This window comes from Ruditapes philippinarum, unplaced genomic scaffold (genome assembly GCF_026571515.1).
Source record: "Ruditapes philippinarum isolate M1 unplaced genomic scaffold, ASM2657151v2 ctg3257_1_1_1_1, whole genome shotgun sequence".
NCBI classification, from domain to species: Eukaryota; Metazoa; Mollusca; class Bivalvia; order Venerida; family Veneridae; genus Ruditapes; species Ruditapes philippinarum.
Genome location: NW_026855975.1, coordinates 90,121 through 106,878, shown reverse-complemented (window position 1 = coordinate 106,878; position 16,758 = coordinate 90,121).

The window sequence follows — 16,758 nt, the reverse complement described above, 5'->3', positions numbered from 1 at the left end:
ATTTGCAGCTCAATAATTGCAAGAAGGTTAATGGCTTGTTTATTAATCCCCATTGTAGCATGTCATAAACTCGCAGCTGGTCTTCAGACAGTTCATGACCTACAGTGTTGGTAAAAGTTAATATTTGTTTGACCGTATCAAAGATAAGAACTGTTAATCATCCCGTGATTTTGTTTGTTTGTTTGTTTGTTTGTTTCATTTTTACGCCTTTTCCAACAGTATTTCAGTCATATAGGTGGGTAGTTTCCTAACCATCGTTCCTGGAGAGTTACACCAGTACTAGACTACCTTCTTCCGCGCTAAACTACCAAAGCATCTCCCGGGGATCGAACCAACGCCAGAGAGGTAACTTGATTAGAAGTCATCGACTCTAACCCCTCGACCACGGAGGCGGTCAATCATCCTGGGAAGTTGACGTGTGAAATTATATATTCATAGTAGTTTAATGACAGAAAAGTTAGTTTTTAGTTTTCTTTTCATCAGATTCCAATAACGTTGTTAATATATATATAAAGACAAGAATAAAGATCAACAAGGCAAATGCAACGTTCACAGGACACAGCCTCCGATACACCCAAAACTGGTATAGAAAGCAAAAATAGAATACATCACGAGATATGTTCGACTGACATAAAATGAAGATGAAAAAAAGAAGTTTATATAGCACGTCAAACAATGGGAATTGTAATGTCAATGTTGGGCCATATTCGCTGCACTGTGTAAAAGAGAACAAAAGTTGCTTTGCAATTCCTTTATTTCTCAAAAAATCTATTTTTGTTTTTTTGTTAAAGATGTAAAAAGAATACTCATTTGCAACATAGATGAACTGTGTTTAACTTCTTTTGCTCTGATGGAAATGTGTAATATCAGTGCAAGACTATTGTTTTTGGAAGTCAAAAAACTACTTTATTTACATTTTGCTTCCTTAAAGACAATATACGCACATGCTCTGCAACTTCTTTTTCAGTTGTTAAACATCTAGTATGCTCTAGATCCATTATTAAAACATTACTAAACACATGTTTCACATGTGTCTGAAGATTTTTTTTAAAAAATATGGATTTCTGAGGCATAATGTGCCTTGCCTTTTATTTTGTTTAGATAGATATTGATATATATATGTTAATCTTATATGATTGATACAATACATTACACTTTTATATTGCAATGCTTAATTCTCCAAGTAATCTCGATTAGATTTAATCGATACATGTAACTGATCCAATTTTGTACAGAAAAGCGCTCTTGATAAAAGATACGTTTGTGGTGCTTAGATGTTGAAAGTTGTCTTTTAAATATTTGATAAATCTTTGAACTTAAAACCATTTCTACGGGATAAGTTACAATCCTAATTGCAATAACTCATTCAAATCATTCAAATGTCATAATGCTCATTTGTTTTTTCATTGACAAAGTAAAATATATTGAGTATTTATTTCAAAAATATTAGTTGCCATAATGGTGATAGAAACCAACATTCGATATAGGAAAATGTTAAGGATAAAATGTAAATATGATTTTGATATAAAAGGACTGCCCCATTCTTTCAAAAAGTTAAACGTTACAGGTAAATACCGACGGATATTTACAGAAATGTCATTGGGTCTCGTAAGGTTTTGATTGTTCATTCATTCTAAACCTGAAAGTAATTGTTGCAAAATGTAAACCTATTTTTATTTTCACCAGTTCCCTCACTATATACCCTTGAATGGGTATGTCATTTTAAAATGGAATTATAAATGTTTCAAAATACATTTACATTTTCGGCAACAAATTTACATTTAAAACTCTTAAACATATCTTATTAATTTTAATGTGTCTTAAGATACTACTTAAGAACTTTAAAAAAAACGATTGTATTGATACTAACTAAAACTGAATTGTTTATTTGAAGAAAGCCTTTAATTCATTTCATTGACAAACAAGTTATGTAGAACATGGTCAAGGGTCATAAAGATTTTTTTTAACCCCAAACCAAGATCTCGGTTATCTGACTGGTTTAAACATCGCAGAATTAATGACCACTGAAAATATGAAGAACTAGAAAAAGGTTGGCTGGATGTTCAAGTCATGGCGATAGTGATATTGCATCAATTTGTAGAAAAATATAGAAATTTAAACATTGAATTATTTATGATGTGAAATACAACATAACAATATCTAATACATCTAGAGAATTCTGTCTTGAAAACTTATTTTTAAGTAGTTGCTACTACTTTACATTCTATACGACTATTTATCTAAATAATTTCCGAGAGTTGTAAAGGAATCAATTATTTTCCTTTGTTGCAAGAACAAAGTATAATGACACAATGGTGTTCATTTGATATTTATTGAATTCACTTTATTCATCTGACAAAGAGTAGTATTTTTGTATACATTTGTTTTTGTCAAAATGAATCTATTGTTTTTTTCTTGCCAGACTGTATCAAATGTATTCATTTGCATGACAAGGTCTATTATATTCATTTAACAGAGCAGACTGTATTTATTGTTTTATTTTGCGACACTTCAGAACTTTAATCTGAATATTTAAAAAAGTATATAAAATAATTGATATTTTTTTCAATATTCTTTCCCATCATCTTTGCATAAGTGGGCACCTCAAAAGAGCCACAAGCCTTCCGTAAGGTATCTGGATAGCATTAAGAAATAGAATTCCCTGGTGAGATTTGAATCAACAGTTGCCAAGGTGAAGTGGTTCGAAGTCATCCGTATATTAGATGGTGTAAAATCGTTTCTTATTTTGAAATACAAATGTATGTTAAGCAAACATTAAAGATATGTGGTTTACTGTTCCCGACATTGTAGAGGCAACCATTAGCAAATTAATAAAATGTTGCGCTAAAGCATTTTTAAACTGAGTACAAAGATAGATCATTGTATCAAAATTTGATTGGGGAACTTTTTATTATCGTATAAAAGGTACATTATGCGCAGTGACTAGCTCATTATTTCATTTTTTATTCCAAAATACAATCTAAAATATATGGTAACAACAAATTTTGTCTTCGCCCCATAAAGTTTAACTAGTATAAAGTGACCACGCAAATATTACTGCTTACATTCGAACGTTAGCAGTATCAAGATAATTTTGAAAAACAACATTCACCTTTATAGAACTTTATTCTGAAGATTTGATTTAAACAATCAATATAATAATCATTTATATAATATTATAATTTTACAAGCTACAACTTTTCTTGTCTGTTGTGCATATCACATGCAGCCTAGAATATAATCTTGCAGAATACATCTTCATGACCTTGAGTACAACATTACATTCAGATTTATAACATTTTGCCCTGTTTCTGCTTTACAATCAATACGTAAGTAAACAATCTCGTCTAACATTGATGGCATGTTGGATTACATATACATGTATACATTTTTTTGTTTTTGTTTGTTCATTGCCACACCGTTAACCAAGGTTGTCTGGCGACTATTATTCATAAATGCAAATTTAATTAAATATATCTCAGACCGCATGTTGTTGATTTTTACAACCAATGACAAAAAACACCCCTATTGTTTATTATCTGGTTAAATAAATGTCTATACTTTCCAATGACAAAAACAATGTGTTGAACACTAGCTATTAAAGTCAACAGAAGTTTTCTCTGTTTATTGTGTTAAATTTATTAGCAAGCTACAAATACTTGGACTTGTAGCTCATGTACAAGTACAATATAAATGTAATAGAGCTTAAGGATTTGAGCATTCCATTTATAATAAAAAAACACTCTTTATTATTTATTCTTTTGTTTACGGTCAACGTTTTGTTAATGAAACATACATAAAAGCATAATAAATGTATTATTAGATAAACATGTTTTTAATACAAACCATTATTTTCAAAAAAGGAGACTAGTAATTTTTATCCTTGAAGAATACTGAACGCCGTATCTAAAGCTGGGGATTGCAAAGTGAAGTAATATCGCAATACACTGCGATATTATCAGACGTATTGCAATATATAACGATCTACTGTCGACTATTTAATATTAATGAAAATCAAGGTAAAATCTACATTACCAATGTTTAACTGTGTTAAAAGTGACATTTTTATGAAGGAGTTTAAACAATTGCAACTTTGTGCAAATCCAATTAGAGGGCAAGTTATATAGAAGTTGAGAACACACTTCTATCTTAAAACTATGGGTACTCTATTTAAATTTCATAGCTTCGATAAAGTGCGAAATCTGAAATTTATTGCGATATGATATTGCGAGATAAAATATTGCGATATATATTGTAATATGATACATTGCTCCTTCATTCTTTACAATGGGTGCATTGTTATGTATTAAATGTGGTTTTGAACTTGTTTGTTCCTGAGCTATCATCGTTTGCGTTAGAACATATTTCTTATGTTGTAAATCTCGTCGACAATCATCTAAATACTGAATTTAGAAATAAGATGTGATGTCGTTTCCTGATTATTTAAAATGATGTGTCTATCTACTATGTAACAGCATCATATAACTTCATAAGTATTTCATCATAAATGTAAAAGCTTGATTTGTTAACCATTTACTAAATTAAATGTTTCAGAGACAATGTTATCATAAAATAAATGAACTGCTTGCATAATATTCTATGTTGCATGTAATGAATACTATTATAAATTCCATTAAAAACTGTTGCCTGTTTTACAGAGTATATTATCTGTATGAAAATGACATATGCCCATATTATGTTATAATTTTCGGCTAAGCTTGGTACAGATACACAATCAAGGCCAATCATTTAGCAGTTTTATTTAGGGTTGCCTACATTCACAAACACAACATTTCAACAAGAACATGACGATGATGCAATGCAACAACATAACATAGCTTCCTCTTGGGATTATGAATTTAATTTATATTTAATTTAATGGCATTTTCTTTATGTCTAAATAAAATATTTCTTTTCTCGTATTTCATTTTTAATTATCTTTCACGATGATATAGTTACTTTTATTTCTAATTTATCTCCTTAAAAATGAAGACGAGAAGTGAGAATATAGGTATTGGATATACACCGACTTGTTTAACAATTTTGATGATTAATAAGGACACAGTTTTATGATACGAATTGCATTAAAACATCGCAACTCATATCACAATGAGTGGATAGAAGCACTGACTGTCCAACTAGCTGGCTGGATAGCTTCCATTCAAAAATAACTCAAACTGTTCTGACAGGATTTCAACCCACAACAAAGGGGTAAGTTATATGAAGCCGACGACTTTAACAACACCAGCGGATTTTTTACACCATGTTTATGCTTAAATTTTTCTGCCTTTCTCCGTACTAGCAGAGACTGGCGATGGATTGCATTTCTTACTTCTTTCAACATTTGAAATTTTGCCATCTAAGGCACTCTATCAGTTTTCCATGTTGTTAATTCAACTGATGAATTCATTGCAATAGCAAACATCAAAATAATTTCAAATGACTTATGAATATAACGATTGGATACAAACTGCCAAATAATAGCCATGTACGGTTGCACTGTATCAATCAAATGTCAATATATATAATACAAAATTCTGCTAACAACAAACATCACGGAGAACTGACGTCATGAATTTGAACTGATTGACAACACAAATTTTGAATGCATTTCATCACGGTATGTAATCGTTCCGGACATATTTGGAACATTGTCCCGTTGCTTTTAAGCATCGTATTGATTTGAGATATAAATGGATTGTGCGTTTGACGAGGAAACAAAATATAAAGAAATGAAAACATATACAGCTTCAACTCATTGAATATTCTAGCTGCACGGAACACTGCAATAATATAGGATATCAAATTTAACTTTATAAGGTTTCCTAGCATAAATACGACTTTATAAGGTTTCAAAACGGATTTTCATGTGTTGGAGAACAATAACGAATTTAAACAATTCGACCAAGATGTAAATTGCCAAAAGGTGATTAATGTTTCTTGTGATTTTTCATGCAAAACAACTAAAACAGGGCAACTGACTACTTTGAGGCTTATACGAACTTGCTTCAAACTGCCAGTTGATTGTTTAAACATTCGTTGAAAACATATATGATTAAATTTTTTGGTTTTTCTATTTTGTGTGGGTACACTCTAATAAGTATAAAACGCTCAATCTCTACTTTTCAGAAAGACCAATGAGCAAATGATAGGAATATACATATCAATAAGAATATTAACATTAAAAACAATCGATAATCGACAAACGGAAGACAATAATATCTCATGGGTGTGATTCTGATAATACATGTAAGGGTAAACTATGTAATGGAGCGCACTGTTGAGAAACGAACAAACCTTTTTATGATTTCGAGCGTTTAATATTTTTCTTTGTAACAAATAAACTTGAAAAACAAGTTGAAATTCTATACGGCTCTTATATTATTTATCCATAGTAACTTTACCAATGTATGCCTTGACATTTTTTGTTATTTGACAATGACTTTGGGAAATACTTGTGTTAGTGGTTTTGGGATGTGTCAATACATGTCCGAAACGCCAAACAATGTAGAAAACATGCATGCAAGTCATTTTAATAAAATAAAATGCGCTGCCCGTTGGATAAATATGCACAATATCGAATATCAAAACTTTGGAAGCTGATGATTAATCCAAAGACAGAGATTGAAAATATCTGATAACAAGAGCTATCTGTGGGATAGCACGCTCGACTATTCCAAGTATTTGATAGAAGATTTCGATGATCCATTTCTTAATGTCAGTATCATAGAACAGTGAACAGTGAACAAAAATATAAAACCAATTATAATTACAGTTTAATACTTATAAAAAAGACGTTATTTGTTCAGATACCGATTGCATTATGTAACTTGTGCAATGACGTTCTATACGAAGAATAAATATCTTGTGTAGGCACAAACAACGCTATGATAACTATTCCGATATGAATATGATAAATAAGACATTCAACATGTTAAAAGATTGGAAAAAACGTGTTTATAAGAATGTAACGCTGCAGAATGTCACATATTTGACATTCCCAAAGGGAATTATTGAAAATAACGAATGGTATTGAAAAGTAACACTGTTTTGTAATCCTTCGAATATTATTGCTGAGTAAAGGCTTATATATACAAAATTGAATAAGGGCCACTTTTATCGTGTTTGGCTGGATTGTCATACAATTACTACTTATGATAAATGCAGGAAAGATACAAATATAAAAGTCATCTCCCAATACGAGTACAGCTCAATCTTGAAAACTTGTATATAATTTATCGTGACATACCCAATCTTTGTCTTTTTATTTGGATTTCTAATATGATATACGTATATAAAGCATCCTACTAATGTCTATATGGAACGTGACAACTATATAATTCGCAATGTAATGAAAACAAATCGCATACAAATATAGAACAGACGAGGACTTGTTTGAAAATTACAGACCTAAGTTGCGTACATTTATTTTGTAGGGAAATGCATTATGGTTATTTTCATCGTTATACATTCAAAACGTGTATGATGGAACATATCTTTCAGCATCATATTTCCAAAGTTGCAAAAGTATTTGCCTTGACGTAGACAAAGGCATTTATAACATTTTCCTTTTTGTAGAGTGCCCATGTTAGACAAGTAAGTATGCTCTCACCAAGTATAGTTCAATCATTGTGCAAAATCAACAAGACACTATACGTCAAGGGGTTTTATAAGAAAAAGAAACCGGTTAGAAACGAAAAGTATAAAAGTAAATATTTGCACAATTAAACCCTTTCTTTTAAAGTTAATTTTTAAATGAAGTTTACAGTATAAGTATACGTAGTTGATACGGTGTGTTGCTGCGTATTATATCTTCCATATAACAAAGTTTTAATATTCATCGTGTTTAATTGGATGCTTATTTTCTTAATTTTTGTATTTTATAATTTCATAGCTCACGTTTCAGAGGTACTTGACAAAATCTAATTGAAAACTGAAATAACACACTAAGACTTAGCAATGATAAAAGAGCGACATTTTGTATTATAAATAAGCAACGAGATGATGCAAATAAGGGTCAAAATAGTTTTTCTTATTTTATAAAAGCAGGATATTATTATAATTATAAAGGATATCGAAAGAATGGGTGTCGATCATAATTACTTTGCGATGCACCTCCCTAAAAAGCCAGTACATAATGCTGCTTGATACTGAGAATTAATTACATTTAAAAACGTAACATTATGAGCAAATCAAAGACTGGATATGAATTACATACATTGTTTAATTGTATCTATATTTTGTCTCTTTTTTGTTGGTATGGGTTAAGATGATAACATTAGAGTGTTTTTATTTAAAGTGACAAGTGTAAATATATGGTTATTGCACATGTAAAACCGAATTTATTTGCCATAATTGTGTACAGATTTGTATTTCACTATGCATAATTACCTGATGATACGCTTGATGGACAATCAGCGCTAACGAGTTCATGAAGGATTGTAGTTAGTGCAAGCTATTGACCGCGCCATCTAATTCAGCTTCAACTTTTGATGTAATAATTAGAAAATTTTAATTCAGGGACATCCACAGATGTGTTCATATGGCGGTTATACATGACGCATTATTTGAGACACGTTCGTGCCATTCACAGGCAATATATCCTTTAAGTGATTATTTAGGAATAAAGGCATAATTTGAGATGGCAATGCAACATGCAACATCACACTGGAGGTTTGAGTCTTAAATGAGGAATGAGGATATGTAGTAATGGCTGAAATAGTTGTAGGACTAGTTACATATGGTGAATTTTTCTAAGTATGTAGAATGATGCAACGATTTAAGCCGAGGTCGAGTGGTAAACGCGTCGGACTAGTAATCTAAGGATTGCTAGTCGTGCAGGTTAAAACCCCGTCAGGGACAAACCATTTTTTCAGCGAGTATGAAATTTAACATCAATTGCTGAATACTGATAGGTTCCGGGAGAGTGATTCGAGAGTGTTTCAATAAGCTTATAGCTTCCAACACAATCCAACTAAAAAATTGTATAATTTAAGTTTAAGCACTATTTGTGAGACCATAGTTATCATCTCTGAAGTCTAGATGCCTCGTTATGAATTTTATCAGCCACATCACAGACACTTGCTATTTTGAAAGCTTTTCATACAATACAATGGCCATGACAAAAAACAGCTCATTCATTTGAAAAAGTCATAAAAAGGCGTTATTTTGATACTGGATTGTATAACTGCACTTGTTGATATAATTTATCAAAATCAATGCCATCTCAGTTAGAAAATGTAAGCATTTACATGCTAATATACATGTATATAATAGTGTAATTTTGTCAAGTTTACAGTTTAGTGCCCATCGAGGGCGCCGAACTGTACAATCTTCCCAGTTTTTACATTTTTGGTAATTCATGTTTGTGAATCCATCAAGCTGGCATACTATTATTACAGAACAATACATCATTTATAATTGGAAAGAGAGTGAGAGTATTTGTGTCGATTTTAATCGGTTCGTTGTCCTATATATCTTAATGTCTGTCTACCTAGGATGGTATATTACAAAGGAGTGCAATGACTCTTTCAGGCGAATGATATTTCCTATTTCTGACGCCTGCTTTTGAAAGAAATCTCATCTAATTTAACTGAACACTTTTTAAGCTGAAATAAATACCAATTTCAAGATAAAAGACAAGAAATCCTTCACATGTCTTTTCAATGTGTTATTTTAATCATAGAAAGAGATGGTATGTTGAATTTAATGGGATAGAAGATATCGACAAATGTGTTATTATCCTTGTGATTTAAATTCACAATACATGTTGTTTGTGTACGTCTAGCTTTTCATTTTTAATTTACTGAACCGATTACATTTCAACTGATAAAAGTTGAAAAAAATAATTGTATATTAATCTTATAGAAATGACTTTTAAGAATATGGTCAACCAACAAGTTTTTAAAGGAAATAAATGTTTGGGAAATTTTCGGTATACGCTGATTATTTGTAATATGAATGTTAACTATTTCTGTTACCTTGATACATTATATTTTCAGAAAAAAAACTTTTGCAATCTTACTTACCTTTTGAATTATACAGAGCTTATTTAGGCTATTCTAAAATTTTATGATTTTTGCATTGAAAGCAATCGACAGACTTTATTGAATGGTACTGCGAATCCATTTCATAGAGACTATATCAATATTATTTTATTCATTGCAAAGCAAGTGTGAACTTAAAGCTAACCAAAAGCAAAATGTGGAGAAAAAAATGATTTAAGTGTTGAGTTTGTCCCAAGCCCTGAACGCTATTATATGTAATTTAAAAATAATATAATGTATATTATACAAAATTATCATTATAAATACTGGAATAAGAATAAATAAATGGTGAAAATGTGTATCGGAATAGAAACGGGATATAAAGCAAGATTTGCTCCTAGAATGGGCCATTGCATAGCTGTAAAACGTACAACAACAGGAGTTTCCAAGTTTTTATTGATACTTTAAAGCCCACCTGGACAAGTGAGAAGTCAGCAATATAACAATTCATACAAAACAAAGTGACATATAGTTAAATGAATAATGGCAATATTATGAACATATGTGCATTAGATATAGAAATAATAGAAATAACACTTCTTGTTCCCTTTCAGCTAAATGAACCACTTCTTCTGCGTCTGAAATACCAAAGAAACAACAACAACAAAAACAAAAAACCTGACTTTATTTCCAAAATAATTGACAATTTTATGGATGTAATTGAAACATATATTTTGGTGGTGAAATGAATTCTAATTAATGTATATGTTTGTATTTTATTTTTGTATTTTAAATACTTTTACGCTGATGTACACGTGTGTTATCAAAGCAAAATACTATTAAGATGAGAATTTATAGCAAGCAAACTAAATTCATTTAATTTAATACTTCTTCCTACTTTTCACTTTCAAATATCATATTTGTATGATTTCAAAGACAGGAAGCGTGAAACAGGCATAGTTCAATGAAAGATTTGACGAAATAGGACAAGTAATAAAATCGTTCGGTCATTGTACTCGTTTTTAAAAAGATGCACAACTTTGTTATGCAACCTTACAAAGGATGGAAACTGTTCTTGAAGGGCAAACTTCCAAATGTGCACAAGATGTCATTGCTAATTTTGCTAAAATGCGTTTCTTTTACTGAAAACAACGTATTTTAGTACCTGTTTGGCCATTGTACTCATCACCCAAAACAACTTTTTCTACTTTCAGGCCTAAACAGAGAGAGCTACAAAGTAACCAATAACAGAACAGTACGCGGTTTTTATTTGTTTGGGTCGTCAGACCAAACAAATAATGGTAGCGAAATTTCTGAGTCTAATGTTGTTAATTGCAAACGCCGAAAGTAGTCCACTTTCTTGAAGCGGTTACTTCCCTTTATATGTACACTAACACCGAAAAATTCAGGGGGAGATCACTGCGTAAAGATGGTCAAAGACAGGCGAATTAATTTTCAAGCAAAATAATTCCCGAATGGTCGAAGATTTCTAATATTGTTTTATTGTATTTTCTAATCGAAATTAAGTTAATACAAAGCGGACATTCAACATCTGACACAGAAGTTCACAACAAACCTAACAACAAGTAGTTCTCAAAACAGCTTAAAACTAGCGATTTAAAAGAAAGAAATATTTTTATTTTGTTACAAGTATCCAACAAATAACAACGCATTCAAAGTTTAAAAATAGCGTTGGCTAATAGAATTGTCAATAAATGCACAATCACAAATTACGCGGATGAATATGATTTTATCAATGAAAATACTATTTTTAGCGATGTTGATTACCGAATACTACACAAACCGAGTAGTGGAATATATAGATTCTACATGTCGGACTGTTTGGGCGAGAAGATTTTCGCTAAATTATTTACTTCAATTTTAAACAACAGGTTTATCCTGAACAAAATACCTCGAAATTAATAAGGATAACAAACCCGAAATGCAATGGAAGTTCTAAATCTAGAATGACCTGATGTTATTCAGATAATATATGTATAACTTTTCCGTGTGCAGGGGTAACGCGCTCGCTTCAGGAGTGAGAGGTCTGGAGTTCAAATCCAAGTCGAGGAAACTTTTTTTTTTAATTCTCTTTTAAGTGTCTTTGTTAAGGAAGTAGCCATGATATGCAAGGATAAAGTGTGACTGTCGTAAAAAAATGAACATAAATGATTATTTGATGCATCTCTAGTTATGCAGAAATCCGTATGTATCAAACTCTGGTGTCTTGCAAAATGAATTATAATACATAAAAATAAACTTATACAGGAAAATGCATACAGATATACAGTACGATTAAGATTGCAAAGATCAGAAAATACCACAGAACTTGTATCCCTTTGATTCTTTATAAATATACATGCTTATAGTAAGCTCCAGGATTATTTACATCTGTGTTAAACAACAGTTATAGTCGTTACAAGCCCTAATTTAGAATAATATGGTTTTCTTCAGGCCGTTCACATATAAATTCACCGTGGCTAAAGGGTTTTCGCGCTCGCCTATGAAGTCTTGAGTTCAAATCCCAGTAAAGGCAACTCATTTTTTTTTTCAAATTGTTTAAGTCAAATAAACATTGGATTGCATATCAGTGTTGCAATAAGTCTTATAGCCAATTTACTACAATTAAAACGCTGGAAAGCATTGGTGGCACTATACATATAATCTCACAACCTGCACCTTTCTTACTTTCTGAGACCAAAACAAATTCAGCGCCTTCTGTGCTTTGATTATACAGGGGGTTCCATGCGGCTTAGTTTTAAATTTAACGTTAACTGTATGCTTACCTCAATTTCACTGCTTTAACCGACCGTTTAGGCCGCCATTTTATGTACGATTTTGGTCACGTGATTATCCGCAGTATGTACATCCTATCCAATCGAAATAAAATATGATTTAAACTTCGACCTTGATAAGCATTACAAGACGTTTGCAAAATTTAGTAAAATTTCAGTGTATGTACAATTCTGTATTTATTATGAGATTTGCCTTAATTTTCTATCTTTTTATTTTTTTATTCATTTTTATATATGCATTTGTTTCTATTTTTTATTTTGTTGTAAGAGAAGGGGAAGGATGTACTCTACGACTTAAATAAAGAAAATGTCACAAAATCTGATTCAGTAGTGTCGATCTTAAGAGATTAGATGAAATAGTGAAAATCTTGATCCACAAATTTTGTGTTATTGTTCAATGTTGAAAAGAATCCACAAAATAATGTTCAAAGATACAATTACTATTTTGTAAAATAATTCAATAAACTATTTAATGCGATATACAATCCGATACAATAAAGCTTCCTAAGTTTATATTTTGCATTAAGTTAATTTTTTTAGTATAGTGAATATAATTCACACAGAGTTAGTAAAAGTAGCAAAATGAGTCTTAATGATTGATGAATAAATAAATAATAATCAGTAATTAATCTTTTGTTATTTTAGATCTTACTGACTAACTGATATTAATAATTTTGAAATCTATTATATTAAATATCAAATTTATTGTTTAAGTTGAAATGTACTTCAGTACATAAATGTATAAATCAATGAAATATAAAGATCTTTTTGAGTTGGTATTTTATGATTACTTGAATTTGAATATATTCAGTGACAAATGGGTGACTAATGGGCAAAACCTCTTTTTTTCTTGAGATTAGAACTTGAGTATAAGTAATTTAATTTTATTTCAGCTTGAATGACCATGTCGTCGTATACAATGGCAAAAATAAATTTGGGAGAATACTACTACATCGGCTTTTATCAACAGCATTACAACAATTGTAACATTTTATGTTGGACAAAGTTTAAAGCATTTTCCATCAACAGTAAACCGTAAAATGACCAACCTTAAACCGGACGGCTTTACAGTTTATTATTAGATATTTGAGATGTAGCATCAATTTGCAGTCTATTAATCGTGACATTGCGGACAACATACTTTATGCCGGCTTATTTAGAAGAAAACATATTATTATTATTATTGTAAAATGAAAGAGTTAATTTGACACGAAGCATTGCCTGATTGACATTTAAAGAAGTCTCCTATATTATACAGAATAGAACATAATCTTATTTCCAGACTTATACATATGTACATCGTCTTGTTAACAAAAGATTTGATTAAACACAGTCACATGGCATGCGAAAACATACAAATTATTAACATTTTTTTTAAAAATAAACAATGATTAAAGAGGACAAACTGTTTGGCAAGATGATAATAACATTCAATTATGTTAAGAGTTAATAATTGTGTTTCTCAACGATAAAGATTCTTGGACCTCACCTAGGGAAAATAGCCCGCCTTTCTCCAAACACATGTGTTATATAAAGTCATATACATTAAATGGCATTAATTGTTATACAATGTTTTAGTGAAACAGGTGTCACTAAGACTTAATATACAATTTAAGGACTGAATGCTGAAATGTTATTGAATTATACAAAAGTATATACATGAATGTCTGAGATTCGCCTTGTAACATAGGTTACACGTTTAAATATTGCCTTGTTTTGAAATGCTTATCTAATTTGAAATGCATTTACTAATTTAAATTCAAGCTAACTAGGCTGCGCTTTATATGAAAAAAAACTGTACAAAAGATGTTTATGACAATAAAATCCTTTTTATAAAATGACTCTTATATAAACTACTCTTTTGTTGAAAGTGGAAATCGGTAAATGAAAATCGTAAGGAAAATAATCATTGGCCTCATTGTGAACTATTCTAAATAATGTCGCACATTAAATGTATGTCTAATGGAATCTCCTACCATTTTATTTCTTCATCAGAAAGGTCATATCTGGCAAAATATGAAATAGTTATTGCAACTTAATATTAGGATTGACATGTACTATTTTTATGCATAAACCGTGCATTCACCTTAGCGCCAGCGACGATGGATGTTTTCTCTATTCGAACAATTAAAATGATTGGAGATAATATATAACTGCTAAAAACGCCTGAAAGGGCAATTTTAAAGACAAAGTACTTTGTGAAAAATACTGTTAACTTGGGAAGTTATTATCATTACGTTGTTTTCTGTAAAATTACATTTTATTTAATAATTTTATAAAAACAAAATGATTTAAAATCTCTTTAAAGCATGTTTATATTATATCAATAAACCAATATGCATTGTAAGAATAAACCAACAGCTACGCTTATACAAATATAAACAAATACTGATTTGTATATTATATATTTCATAAAAGCAGAACGTTAGTCTCTGCAGACCATCTTAGACTGATTTTTGAAGCCTAGCATTTTAATTTTGTTTACCATAAAACAAGCTTTTAAAATATTTATTACGCGTATTTCTCTCTGATGATTCAAGTATTGTGGCATGCCTAATCACACAATCTCAATTTTCTTCTTGGAAATCTAACGAATTTCATTAGTTGACTTTTTATAATAAAAAAGATAAATTTCAACACGGTGTATAGGTTGCAATAATTAAAATCAAATTGAATTTTAGAAGTGGCGAAAAGTTCAGTTATGATTAATTTATAATCACCTAATATTTTCCTAATAAAAACTGAAGTGCGTGAATAAATAATGTCATAATTATGCTTTGTTTAGCTTATTTTATGACTGACCAACACTCACTCATTTTAAGCAATCAAACCAACAAAAAACACGAAAAGTTGAAACGCATAAATTAATAGCATCCAACAGTCTTTACACAAAAATCTGCCGGTGTGAACCTAGCTTATTTGCTTTCCGTACATCATCGTTTTTTAATCGATGATATCACAGGCAAAAAAACAAATTAATATATAAAAATTCTAAATGAAGCACGGGACATTTTTTTTGTAAGATATATCATGTCGCATGTTATTTTAAGATTTCTTTAACGATAAATCTTGTGTCACAAGAAAGATCCTATCAATAAATGCAATCTGGAGATTAATTCAATACTTCTTGATTTTTGTCTGAGAAAGAAATATCATGTTTTTTCATTGTATTTGTCTTTTTAAAAGAAAACGCTAGTGCACACTCAAATTAGAGAAAAGCAATGAATCTGTTTGATTTATTTCTTCCAAAAAACACACAGTTCAAAGTTCCAGTAATTTAATGATCATGCGATGTTTTAAAATAATTTTTGCCTCCTCTAATGTTTCTTGCTTTAATGTAATTGTATGTGTGCAAAGTCAAGCATACAAAAATTTATATCAATTAAAGACTTATGCATGATATAAGCTACCATGTAAAGTTATACTGTGTTATTGGTACTAACGTTAAAAATTTTCATTGGCATAAATGTCAAAGCCTAACAATGAAGCATTATAAAGCCTTAGAAATTTTCTTTCCTATTATTCTGACATGAAGAAGGTTACATAATGACAATAATGTCATATAAAATAACTACATTCTGGATAAATATTCTACCAAACAACCTAAAAAATTAACTTATTCTTTGAATTAAACAGATACTTGTTTTAATTAAAATAATTATATATATGTTACTGTATATAAGTAACTTTTCGGAAATATTACAAGACAGCAAAAATAATAAGTGTTTGAGATATAGAAATGAAAGCATTTCTTAGGCATAATTGGTCTTTCAGTCAGGCAACAGCTAAGCGCCTGGTTAGGCTGCACGGATAAACAAGCTTGGCTGAATTCACATTAGTGGGCAAATGCTGGTCATTTTAAGGCAAGACATACATACATAGCATTGTTACACTGCACTTTGAGGTCTAACATACTTTGGGGTCACACCCCAAAGTGCGTAACGTAATTTTGGATCCGAAACCAAAATGCGTTATGC